This window comes from Grammomys surdaster, unplaced genomic scaffold, assembly GCF_004785775.1.
Source record: "Grammomys surdaster isolate TR1022 unplaced genomic scaffold, NIH_TR_1.0 126028, whole genome shotgun sequence".
NCBI classification, from domain to species: domain Eukaryota; kingdom Metazoa; phylum Chordata; class Mammalia; order Rodentia; family Muridae; genus Grammomys; species Grammomys surdaster.
Window position 1 is genome coordinate 5,228,556 of NW_021620841.1, and position 14,128 is coordinate 5,242,683.

Below are 14,128 nucleotides of genomic sequence, written 5' to 3' on the forward strand. Positions count from 1 at the left end.
CCACACAGGAAATCTAACAGTTTCAAAATAAGTGACTGGAACAGAAAGTCAGAATTCAGGTCAATAGGACTCTAAGGGACATTTCCTATCCCTGTGTTGTGTGCTCCAGAGCACACAATTGCCCTCAGTCTCACCCACATTGTACCTCAACCTCTGGGCCATCATCTAGTGGTTTGATTTTCTTCTGAGCAACACCATCATCTGACTGTCATCTGACTGAACTTCACTTTCCACTCTAGTTTAATTTTTGCAACCTATTTACTGATAATTTAAACAAAACCTCTTTCAATTAAAAAAATAATGATAGTAGGAACACTATAATTCCCATTGATTATTATTTTTTTTGGTCACTTGAGTTAGAATAATATGTAATTGGCAATGGTAGAGAGTCATGACATATGTTTGCCTTTGTGACAATATAAAGAAGATTATTTTCTCCAGCATACCTTATCAAAAATTTGTAGCAACCCTGAAGATGCCAAATTGATATGATTTGCATTATGCATGGCTCCAGGATAACGGAATCATACTGTATATGTCACCATCCAACATTGTGAGATTTGATGGAAAACTCAGTATACTCTCTCTCCCTTTTCCCTCCCACCTCTCCCCTTTCTTCCTACCTTTCTTCTTTGCAAAGATTTATTAAATGACCATAGGATGGTATACTCTTTCACACACACACACACACACACACACACACACACACACACACACACACAGAGACAGACACACACATTTTCAAGGAACTTTTATTGTATTTGTATTTTATTTATATTAAATGGAAGTGAATCTCTATGAGTCCCTTAGTAATAATACTGATGATTTTGAAGTCAATTAAATGTTAGTGTTATGAGAGAAGAAATGGCATCAACTTGTCTGCCAGTATATCCTCAGAATGAAGTAGAGTTTCTGGCACAAGTTCCTATGACATAGGTTGGTTTTGTGTTGGGACTTTTATCAATGACAAAAGCTGAACAGCTCTGGCTCTTATGGATACTTCCATTATAAAATATGGCAGAGATGCCCTATTGATGTCCATTTCCAAATAGATAACCAGTTTTGTTGGTGCTGTTTACTGAACCATTAAGTGTTTTTTCACTAATGAACGTTAAGTCTGAGTCATGTAAATATTATAAAACCATGTATTCTTCCTAAATGTGTTTCTGTTCCTTGTTGATTTATTCACCCACAAGAATAGCATTGCTAAACTCCTCTTATTTTTGAATATTTGTAATTTCTTGCTTCAGTGTGTTGTCTAAAATTCTATGAAAAATGGTTACAAATCAAGATAAGAGTAGGTGTTTCTGTGATAGGCATGAGTTTATGATATTTGTACTAGGACTGAACTTCTAATAGTGCACCACTTACTACATGAAGAAAAGAAAGGGTAAGATGAGAGAATGGAGGGGAGATGATTGGATATTTTAAAACTTAGTTCCTCAGTATTGATAAGATTATTTCATCTGCCCAATGACTGTGCTTGAATGGGACCATCACATGGGACAGGGCAGGAAGGGCCATTCCTCAAAGTTCTCATGGACAACACTACCAGACTTCCATAAACCCTGATTTTTGTGGGACTGTGTGAGGGTATCCTGGTTCATGGCTGAGCATGGGACTAGAACCCGGAGACTCTAAGTGAGAACCAGCAAGAGTTTGGCTACGGCCTCAGAACCCAGGGTCCTGAAAAACAGTCTAGTCTCCATAGAACTACATTGTTCAGTCACTTAGGCCATTACAGCCCCTCACAAAGTGCACAGATAGAGGGCGTGACTAGAGGCCTCAGGCCCTAGGGATTTACATACTAATGAAGGCCAGAGGGCGGAGCAAATTAAGCATGCCTCCCCAGATCCTCCCCCAATCCTCCCCCTTCCCCCCCCCCCCATTTAACTCGGGACTACTCTGAGTTTTACGGGGGGTACAACCAGATTCATCCACCATCCTCCATGACAATAAACCCTTTTGGAACCAAGGACTTCCTTGTGTCATTGGGGCCTGCGGTCACCAAAGCCTCCAGGTTGCTGGAACCTTAGACCTCCTAGTGCATGTGGGACTCAAAGAGTGGAAACCCCTGGGGACTCCACCACTGTGGCCTTTATTTTTTTTCTCACAGATTTTCACTGTTGACAACTGGAAAATTTTTCAAACAACTTCTGGGGAGGGTGTTTCAACAAACATTAGTTTTAATGGTGCTTCTGAGATGATAGGAAACACATTAAAAATCATCAAATAAGTGAAGCCAATTATAGATTTAAACATAGTTGGATTTCTTGCTACAATGGAGTTAGTATTTTCACTTTCAGAGAACTTTTCCTTTTCTGAAATCAATACAAATTGCTTATGATATTTCATTGTGACATATGAAATTCTCAAAGATATTTTTAGGATTTTTTTCTATATGTTTAAATATAAATTTAGCATTCTAACTTTGCATAGAGAATCAGTTATGGCTCTAAAAGTAGTATAGAAAGATTTAAGTTATATTATCATCCTGAGAAATCTCGATTGTCCAAGTCATTATCTGTCCTAAGTTGGTTAGATATATAATTTGGATATTTTTCAGTGAGCAATTAATATTTAAAATGACTTTTGTCTTATTATGGTTTATTTTGTTATGTTTCATTGTCATGTCTAATTAGCCTGTTCTTTTATAATGAGAGACAGAAAGGGAGTGGATTTGGAGGTGAAGGGAGGGGAAGAAATTAGGAGAGGTAGAGGGATGGAAAACTAATGAGCATATATTATATGAGAAAAGATTTTATTTTCAATAAAAGGGAGAAGTGGATTGCCATAACATATTTTTCATGATTGTTAATTTATTTACATTCTCTCTCTCTCTCTCTCTCTCTCTCTCTCTCTCTCTCTCTCTCTCTCTCTGTGAGTATATGTGTGTGTGTTTGTGTGTGTGTGTGTGTGTGTGTCTTATGTAAGAGTTGACTTACTAGTACCTAGTACCTGTGGTACCTTCCAAAGATGAGGGGGGGGGAAGATTATACAATTTGCTTTTTGACAAAATGAATGAGATCATTCAACAGCAGGGAAATTTCTGACCCAAATATTTCTCACCATCACATAATTCTTAATTTGATGAGGACATTTAACTGTCTATATTTCTCTTTTCAACTACATACTTCTGTTCAAATTTCTGACCCCAGTCCAGGGAGACATTTTTTATTTGAAGAGAAGGAAGCTCTTCATAGCTATTTTATAATTCTAGCTTTAAAATAGGACACAGCTTCTTGAGCTGAAGCACTGACAGTTTCCCTAGGGTGATGTAGGAGGTAGTCTGGTGGTAAAATATGGGAGAGACTCTAAGATCTGTTGCCATTTTTTATTCTGTAGATAAACACAGGACATTACCATCCCATCCTGCAGCAAGGGAATTGGGTAAGGGTTTGAGGCAAGTTAGTACAAAGTAGGTGTTCATTCTGTTTCATTAAGTGGATAGATGAGCAAACTAAGGGATTTTATTAATTTAACAAATTAAATGACAAGCATCTGAAAATTAAGAAATAGAAATAACTACGCCGAGATAGATGTCTGAAAATGATGTAAGGGAATGTGAGAAACACCTATTTTGGATGTGGATGCATCCAGGTAAACTAGATTAGCTGACATTTTACTTTCACTTTCAGTTGACTATATTACACTGTTTAACTTAGTGTGAGACTGTGCATTCTTCACTTTAGCTGCAATGCCGAGCGTGGACTTTCAATATTTGCATCGGTGCTTACAGTGCAGAACTGTTGACATCTGTAGGGAATCCAGGGTAGCATTTTATATTTTTCTAAGTCCTTATTGCAAAGTAATCAGAAAAGAGGCAGGAAGACAGGAAGATTTAACGATGGAATTACTAGAAAGGAACCTTAGTTTTGGCATCAACACAGATCTTTCATTATAACATAAATTAAAAGCCCATGAAACCCAGACTTACAGTGCATTAAAGGAAGTCGCAACATAAGAAAAATCAAAGTACTGTTCCAGCTTTTAAAACACAGTAAAAAAGGCCTTTCTGAAGTTTATTTTACAAGTCTTCCTTTATTAGATAGCTTTGCTCTGTGTAGATCTTGAGTAATTCCCAAATATACTTTCTTCTCTCTTCTCTTTCTTGGTTCCCTGGTTATTCTGAATCCAGTCTCAGTCCTCACACAGGGACCTCCTCTCCCTTCCTCTCTATTCTCTTCTCCATTTCTCTCTCCTTTATCCCTCAACCTTTCTCCCTCCTTTTCTCCATCCCTCCTCCTTACATCTTCTCCCTAACTCCCATAGTTTTCTACATCACCTTTCCCTTCAAGATGACTTGACCGGTACCTTTGACTCCCCATGTGAAAATTTCTATCTTTCCCTTTTCTTGAGAATTTTAGAAGGTAACTAAACTCTCTCAGACTGTTTGGTAGTAAAATAACAAGGGAGATATGGATACAGGAATTCTTGAATTTTACTTCAGAAATTGTCTATAAAACTTTCTGTGCAGTAATCTTTTTCTTTGTGCTTTAAGGCTTTCCCTTTTTAAACCGATAAAATAAAGCATATGTATACTATATTTTAGTAACAGTAAATTAGGTAGATTATTTATGCAAAACGTCTAGCACCTAGTTCAACCATATTATTTCATTTTTTCTTAACAAATCACTCCATAACTCTAGTGGAACATTAATGTCTGTAGAGAGGAGCACAAGAGAAAAATCTCATCAAACATTCACTGTGTTTAATGTAGTTCATTCAATATTCCTTGCTATTTGCATCAGCAGCTATAAAAATGATGTCTAACTAATAAAAAGGCTTAAGGGGAAAGAGCAACATTTTGTGCAAATAAGTTTATTATAAACTGGAAATGAGAACGTCAAGGCATTTTGGACTGACTTCACCCCTTTACTTTCGAAAAGAAGGAAGCTAAGCAGACTGGAACCTTTGTAGAATTAAATTATTCTATTTCTGAAGGCTATTAGGGAATTCTATGCTGACTTTGTACTTGACTCAATAGCCATATTAATGAGAATTCCTCCATAGAATATAAAGAATGTTCTTCTATGCGAAGGTGGATATATTAAATCAAGTTTGTAGGGTATTATTGACTAAAGTTCCATAAGAGTTTCTTACATTTTGGCAAGAAAAATATCCCTGCAAAAATGTTTAAAATAAATTATTCACACTAATGGAAGATAACATGCATTTTTTATATTTTTTATATAAAATTAATAAAAATCATTAGAATGGGACTGCATCTTCAAATTGGTTTTTCCCGAGAGCTTTGCTGAAAGGCGGCATAGGCTGTTAGTTAACTGAATTGTTGTGGAATTCAGACAGGGTGGTATGGAAATCAGTTCTCCTTGTACTGGATTAAGTCACTTATTTTTTGGGGGGGAGGGGCTTGGGTAAGTCATCTGTGAAAATGGCAAGAGAAGAGATGGCCAAACATAGAGGGTACTCTCAAGTAGCTGAAGTAGTACTGAGAAGTATTCAGTGAAATAACTGTACCAGTTGGTATTCAGGGAGAAGCAACACTAATGGAGTGACGTAACACTATAGGACTCGGATTTCTATAGCATAACACTAACTTCTTCAGGGGCTCCTGTATGACTGTGTAAGGTATGCTCCACATCTCTGAAGTCATCTTAATGTTTTAAAATTCGATTAACTCTTGTCTTTTTAACTGAGGACTAAGTTTATTAAATACAAATTTGTCACGTTGTGTTGTCTAGTTTAATGTCTACTTGACATAAGCTATAGTCATCTGAAAAGAGACAACCTCAAATGAGAAAATTTCTCCATAAGACTGGGATATAGGTACGCCTATAGAGCATTTTCTTAATTAGATATTGATGCTGATGGTGCCGCTCTGGCCTTGTAGTCCTAGGTGATTTATGGAATCAGGCTCAGCAAGCCAGAATGCAGCACACTTTCATGGCCTCTGCATCAGCTACTGCCTCCAGGTTCCTGTCTTGTTTGAGTTACTGCCTTAGCTTCCCTCAGTGTTCTATGACTCAGGATATTTATGTGAAATAATCCCTTTCCTTCCCAAGTTGCGTTTGGTCATGATGTTTCATAACATCAATAATAACCCTAACTAAGACACATGTATTCAACATGCATTCTTAGAATCTATACTTAAAGAATGAGTCAAATTTGAAAAGTATGGACATATAATAAGACTATATTCAGAAACATTCTTGGATATATTCATCTGATTGAGTCTAAAAGCTAGTAAACATTTGTTACAAATAAATAGCTGATGTTTTTGTATGCCAATTACTAAAGAAAATATAAGGAATATATAAATGCAATTTGAAATAAGCATGACAGGATACTTTTCTTACCATGGTTCTTTTCAGAAATAAAGATACTTGCAGCCAAGTATGAAAAGTACCTAGAGTTTTATTTTGTTTTCAAATGAAAACTCTTCCTCCATTTTAAGTCACTTTTGGGGATAAGATCAATAAACTGATTATAGCAAACTGAGCACATTTTCCAGGAAACTATACTGAGGATTAATGTAAAGAAAAACAAACTTAGCACAGATATTTTTTTTTAAAGGCCAGCTTTGATCTTGCATACATGTTTGTATATTCTGTTTCATTTCTACCACCAAATTAACAATTACATGAGCCAGAAGAAGCCATCTAATTAAAGAATGAAATGTAATTTGTGCTATTATGCTTCTATTGGCCCTGTTATAGGATTATCTATGAAGAAGATGAAACACTGCACACTACTAAGTGATTTATGACGATATGACCATTCATCATTACAGATAATTGTGGCTTGATGTAGACAACCTTCAAGTCTCATTACAATCCCACATTAACAATACATTTTGAGGCCAGCATGGATCTGTGTGCCCGTGACCTCAGGACTAAGGAGATTGAAACGGTAGGGTACAAACTTCGAGCTCAGCCTGGTGACATAATGAGACTGTGTCTCAAAACAACAATAGCAAACAAACATACAGATATCAATTAAGGGGTTGGCAATGGTAGGGACAATAGATATTTCATTAGTAATTTTAGTAAGAAAAATCTCCATTGCTTCCTCTCCTTATTGCATATATCCCATCTTTTCTTGTATTTTCTACAAAAATCAAACAAACCAACCAAATGTCTTAGTCAGGGTTTGAATACCTGCACAAAACATCACGACCAAGAAGCAAGTTGGGGAGGAAAGGGTTCATTCACCTTACACTTCCACATTGCTGTTCATCACCAAAGAAAGTCAGGACTGGAACTCATACAGGGCAGGAACCTGGAGACAGGAGTTGATGGAGAGGCCATGGAGGAATGTTACTTACTGGCTTGCTTCCCCTGGCTTGCTCAGCTTGCTTTCTTACAGAACCTAGGACTATCAGCCTAGGGATGGTGCCACTCACAATGGACCCTCCCACCTTTGATCACTAATTGAGAAAATGCCTTACAGCTGGATCTCATGGAAGCATTTCCTCAGTGGAGGCTCCTTGCTCTGTGGTAACTCCAGCTTATATCAAGTTGACACACAAATCCAACCAGTACACTAAACAAAGGAATGTTCACAGAAGCACAACCTAGAAATCTGAAAGCCATTCATGTCAATATCCATCATCCCAATGACTCCTATAACCAATTTTTACTACAGCTTTTACATTTATTTTCTTTCTCTTGAATCATTTAAATTCTCTGTCAGTGTACTATCTTTCAGGCAAAACGACTTCCATTGATCTTTTGAAGTTGTCACCTGCAACCATCATTTCTTCACACATACACTTCTCACTTTGATGCATTAGCCTCCTTTAATTTACTTCCCTTGTTTTCAAGTTAAGACAGTGATGTTGCCGTGACAGCTTCCTTATGCAAAGTCCTTTCCTTCCATCACTTTTACTTCCTATACCCAGGATCCTCAGGGGTGACTTCTTCCTTGGTTATTTTTCTATACTGCATTATTCTACAATGCATCTGCATCTCACTTAGACGTCCACCAAACTAACTGAGGATATATTCCTCAATGGAAGTAATTGCTGATGATTTTGCTGACCTTAGGACACTGCATAGTAAAAACACAATGCTTACAGTCACCACTGAACACAAGAGTAAGAGATTAAATGAAATAATGATTTCTATTGTTAAAACAGCTTTCTAATTTGTGGCATGGCCTTTGACTCAATAGGGTTCCTGCAGCCACTGAATGCAGAGAAAAGTTAGAACAAACACGTGACCACATAATTAAATGATCCAAATTTATCACACCACCTTAATTTTGGTGGGACTATGTTGTAATATGATTGTTTAGTGTTCTTTTTATCTTTTAAGTCTGATTTTAGTAGCAGTATAAACAAAGCTTTCCCAAGAGCCAAGTGCTCAAATTTAAAACTTGTACTAAGCTGAGACGATGCTCTGCCCTTGTGCATTTCATAATGCTATGTGATTGTAAGATTTTTTTTTAGATCTAGAATAATCACTGCTTTAATAACTTTCATATGCTCAGTTTTCTTTATTTTTATTATTGTGTTCTGAATTGTGAGCTAGCATTATCAGTGCCAAATAATAATTTTTTTTCCCACTGGATACCTCACATATGTTCCTCACACAATGTTACTCATAAACAAACTTACAAGGAGGCGTGTATCCTTTGGAGGTGGAACTAACAGATTGTTCGGTCAACTCGAAAGCCTCTCTTCCCTCATTCCTTTCTCTCCCTCCTTCTCTTTCTCTTGTGTTCTTTTCTTCTCTCCTCTTCTAGCTTTGATTCCCCACGTCTTTTTACAGTGTTTGGATCTCCCTGCCAGTCTGTGAAGATTGTGTGTACCCTCTTTACTTCTTTCTCTGCTCAGGATACAAACCTGTGTTTCTCTAATCATAAAATACTGTGTATTTTTTTCTTTTACCTTTTGTACAACATGTTGGACTTTTTAGTTGTTTACCCTCACTTTCCTTTTCCACAGTTACAGGTGCCATATTTCTCACCACACTTAATCTACCAGAATTATGCTCTTGTTAAACCAATAAGTAGCTGTGTGACTGGGTTTCTGTGTTTCAGTTTGCTCTACTATCAACTAGAGGGAGTGGCAATGATCAAGAGAAAGGTCCTGAGCTTTGACAATGTGAAAGGATCTTTAAAAAGTCAGTAACAGAGTTAAAAGTTAAAAGAGACATAGAATATGTATGAAGATGGGAATAACATGGTAAATATGGCAAATGATAATTTATTATAAAACTAAATGAGACCAAAACCCACAAAATGAAGGAAATAAAGCGGTATCTATATTCACTAAGTGAAATTGCCCTCAGAATATAACCTCCTCCTTTTGAGCTTAGGCATAGACTTTTTGATTGACTGGCTTTGATAGCAAATTTATAAATCACTTTCTTTTCTCTCTTTCTATGTTTGTATGTGAACGTGTGCACATATGGTTGAAAATGACTTTGCATGTGTATAAGTACACATATGAAGGTGTCTATACACATGCATGTAGAAGCCAGAGATTGATGTTGGGAATGATTCCCCATTGCTCTTCTACCTCATTCATTGAAGTAAAGTTTTTCAATCAAACCCAGAGTAAACGATGTGGCTAATCGTATTAGCCATTTTTTTTCCTGTGGACCAATCTTCTATCTTTACCTTCTTGGCTTTTGCATGATCTTTTGGAATCCAACTTCAGTCCTTACACTTCAGCATCAAATGCTTTAATTGCTAGGTCATCTTTCCAGCCAGTTTAAATAATTTTGTATCAAAGAAATATAAGATTCAAATAATATAGAATAATGTAGTTCTTTGCTAAGGTATATTGAACTTAATAGTTTAGAAAGAATTGCTTTGTATTTACAAATTTTCACAGACAGCGTGAAACAATGGTTTACAATCACTGCTCAGCTCAAAACAACCTCAGGTTCTTCTCTGGATGGGCTGCAACACCAGAAGACTTTTCAAAACTCCTTTGTGGCTCTTCTATTCCAGCCACCTTTTCCCTCCACTCTACTCCTGTCAAGAGATGAGGGCCTTGAGAGCTATTTATGTGTTGATGCCATGTTCAGTTTTGCCTGTATGAAATTACAGGCTGGACACAAGTCATCTTATCCTGCTTCATCAGCCATGTTACAAATAAAACCAATATATCTTAACTGGTGAGCAACTATTCATTTTATACCAAGATGATAATAAATGGCATTAAACTAACATGAAAACATTGCAAGTCTATTTTTTTTCTCATTTAAGGAATCATGGAAACTATATATGAAAGTCTGGAGACTGGAATACTGACATGATGGTGGTAAGCATTTATCGCATGTTTATTGCAGGACACAGAGTCCCCTGTGGACTTTACATAGATCATACGATACTCTCCATCATCCACATATGAAGATGAAGGCATCGCTTTACAGATGAAGAAATGTAGACATCTATAAACTTTTCTCATTACTATCCTACATTTCTCTTTACTTTATATACAGCATACATTTTTCTTATTGGCTGGATATTCCAAATTCATGTGTCCCAGGGCAAAAAAATGGAGGGAGACACGTAGACAACAGAAAACAAAGTGAAAAAAGTTATTCAGAATCCGTTTCCAGGGGAAGAAATTGGCTGATGTAAGAGGAAGGAAGACTAAGAAGCAGAAAGGTCCCAGTATACAAAAGGAAAACAAAAGGATATTTTTTGATAGGGTCTCTTGTAACCCAATCTGGCCTCAACTTTGCTATATAGATAAAAACAACATTGAACTTCCGATCCCTCTGCTTCTGACAAAATGCTGTTCACTACTATGTTTCAGAGAATATTGGGGAATCATTCTAGAGCTTGGTGGATACTAAGCGAACACTCTACCAACTTAGCTAAGCTACATCTCCAGTCCCAAGAGTGGGACTTGTGTTACTTCGGTGTGGACTTTACCTTTACTGGTCTATTTGATACATATAGTTCAATGTAAAATCCCATGTATCTCCTCAACTGCCCTACCAGAGATACGCATTTTATTATTGCATCATGTCATAGGCTTATGATATATCACAATGTATTCTTGGACACTCAAGAGTAACTGGGAAGCCCACATTCTTCTGGCAGGTGGTTCTAGTTCTTCTTGGCTCTGGAGTTCACATTCTTCTTCTTTGTCAACTAGATTTTAGCAGTACGTGAATTTCATAAAGTTTTGTGCAAGGCTTTCTATCTCCCCCTTTCTGTCTCTCTCTCTCTCCCCTCATCAGGAATATTTTCACAAAGAAAAATGTAAGTAAAAGGGAACAGTTATGTTTTTTATTTCTAATTTTCATAATAAAACCTTTCTAAGCTTGTGAAGATATATTGTGCTAAGCATTGTAGCCCAACCCGAGAAAGTATTTTTTTTTTTGCATAGAAAATATTGCTTTTAAAGTACATTTGTACTGTCATTCAGGTTAAAAACTGAGTTGTAGGATCTGGATATCTAGTTTGCGGTCACTTTCTATGCAATGTTGATGATTCCTTACAAACTGTGTCTCAAGACAGAAGAGCTTTAAGAGAGACAAAACGTTTGATGGAGGTCACAGTTCTCCACAGTCCTCTCCACTTAACTGACAGAACTGAGTTTCATTCCTTCAACAGTATAGCATCTCATAAAATTTGAATGCAACTGTTTTCAGGATTCTAGTATTAGCTGTTTGCCTGTGACCTGCCTAAAAATCAGTTAACAAACAAACTAAAGGTTTTTTTTTTCAGGAAGCTATTCTGCCTATCATAAAAATAGCACCAAATACTGAGCCTGGAACATAATGGATACTAGAATATGGATGTTGCATAAATGACCGAATACTGGGGGAGAGCTTTGGAATTTGAATTTGGCAAGGCAGATAACTTTTTAGGCTTCAGAGAAATTTATAGGACAGAGGGCTTGCTTACTGATTTGACAAGATAATTGTTCTTGCATTGATTTATTTTCTTTTATATTTAAAAAAATTTTTAATTTTCCATTTCTTTTTCTTCTTCCCAACCCTTCATATACATTCTACTTGCCCTCAGATTCATGGCATATATATATATATATATATATATATATATATATATATATATGTATAGACATGCCTATACATATGTATATATGTATAAATATGTGTGTATGTGTAATATATTATGTATATTTAATATAAGTAATATGTTATATAATATATAATACAATTACTATATTATATATATTAGTAAATATGTAAAGACAACTTGCTCAGTCCCTGTAATTTTATGAATATGTATATGATTTCAAGACTGAACACTTGGTGTTGGATAAACAATTTGAGGACCCTTTCTCAGAGAAAGCAATTTCTCCCTCCCTCAGCATTTCTTAGTTGCCTGTAGGTAAAAATGGCTGGAGGCCTCAGTAAACTCTGTCTCTCCATGTTAGTATGTCCTTTTGCGCTGTCTTTGTTCAAGTCTTGTTTGAGTAGCCATGTTGATGAGACATGTGTATACCATTTCAGGACTGGTAAAATTGTTGATCTTAGAGGAGAATCTACAACTGCCACTTTATTAAAACACCAGAAGTAACTATATTATAAATATTTATCTGTATATCCACAAATAACTATAGGTCTCACCTACCATCAAAATCCTCCTGCAACAGACAGGAAATATTACAGAAAATAACAACCAGTCAAATGCATCTGACCCTGTGGTGCCCAGCCCCTTCTAATATATTTCCAAGACAATTTTTGCACCTAAGGCTAAGGGATTACAGAGAGAAAGAGAGGCCTGAAAGACTCTAAGAACCTGAGGCTGTTTGCTACGAGAATGTTTTAAGTTTATTTCTTTATATAGTGTGTATATGTATGGGGGGGTGTATGTGCATGTGTGTACACATGTGCACGCATAGTATACTAATAGAAGTCAAAGAACAATGTTAGGGAACTGGTTTTCTTTTCCAACCATGGGACCTATAAGGTTATCAGTTTTGTATTTAGCTCCTTCTTCCACTGAGCAGTCTTGCTGACCTGATTTATGACTTCTTAAATGACAAAGCAATACTACCTGATTAACCATATTTCACCAGAATGGACAGGGAAATATGGGCATTGAGATGAATGACTAGTTTTGTTCTTTTTCTTTTGGAAACCTTTTTAATACTTATGTCCTCTAAACTATGTTCTACAAGTGACACTGCTTAAAGGTAATGTGGGCCTATTTTTAAATTATTGTGATGCATTTTATATAAGTTTAAATCTTTTCAAAATCGTGCTTTCAAGTTTCTTCGTTAAGTTCTTAAGAAGACAGATACATGGATTGACAGCAGTTTGGAGGACTACAATATTAATCTTTGGCCATGGATAAATGGGAATGATAACTTTATACATGTCTCTACTTGAATATAATGAAAAAATTCACTTTCTTTAAGGTTTCAAGCAAACCAAATATTCATTTTTATTTTTTTCCCACCTTACATAAAACCACACCCACATAAATGAGGACCAATATCTCTTTTCATTTCATTTGTAAGATGCTCCTAATAACTATTTGCTATAGCTCCGAAATACTGCTTAGTGCATGCTGTATACACTTTCACATTTGAGATTTTAGATTTTTTTAAGTGTGTGCATCTATAACAATAGCTGTCAATGTTGATGATTATTATGTGGCATTACTCTAAAAACTTTCAATGTAGGAACTTATTTAATATTGAAATTTCTCTAGGGATGGAAACTACTAAATTCCCACATTTACATATATATGTAAATGAGGTGTTTTTAGAGCAGAAATACTACCTGTTAATAATCTGTAAACATGGGTTTTGAACACTAGAAACATGTTCTTAACTGTGAAAGTTCTCATACCCATACAAAATGAAATTAAAAAAAAATGATGGCTATGTTAAGTGGTAAAAAGAGTACTTCTGTGAACGTCATCTGTTTTGACTTAGTATATTTTTAGTCCCTGAATATATAAGTGAGCACTTTGCTCACTGATTCCTGCTAGAAATACCAGTCTAGGACCATTTAGAAAATTGCAAACAGTATTAGAGGGTTAAAAATTAAGAGTGTTGAAAGAAGCCAGAGTCTAAAAATCAATTTCTAGAGTAACTAAAAATTCCTTGAGATTGCTCACAAAACTGAATGTAAGAATGGAACAAGTCTGGGGCTTGCCTTCAGCTATGCAGGATTGGTCAAATGCCCCCTACTGGTGGAATCTGAGACAACATTCTTGG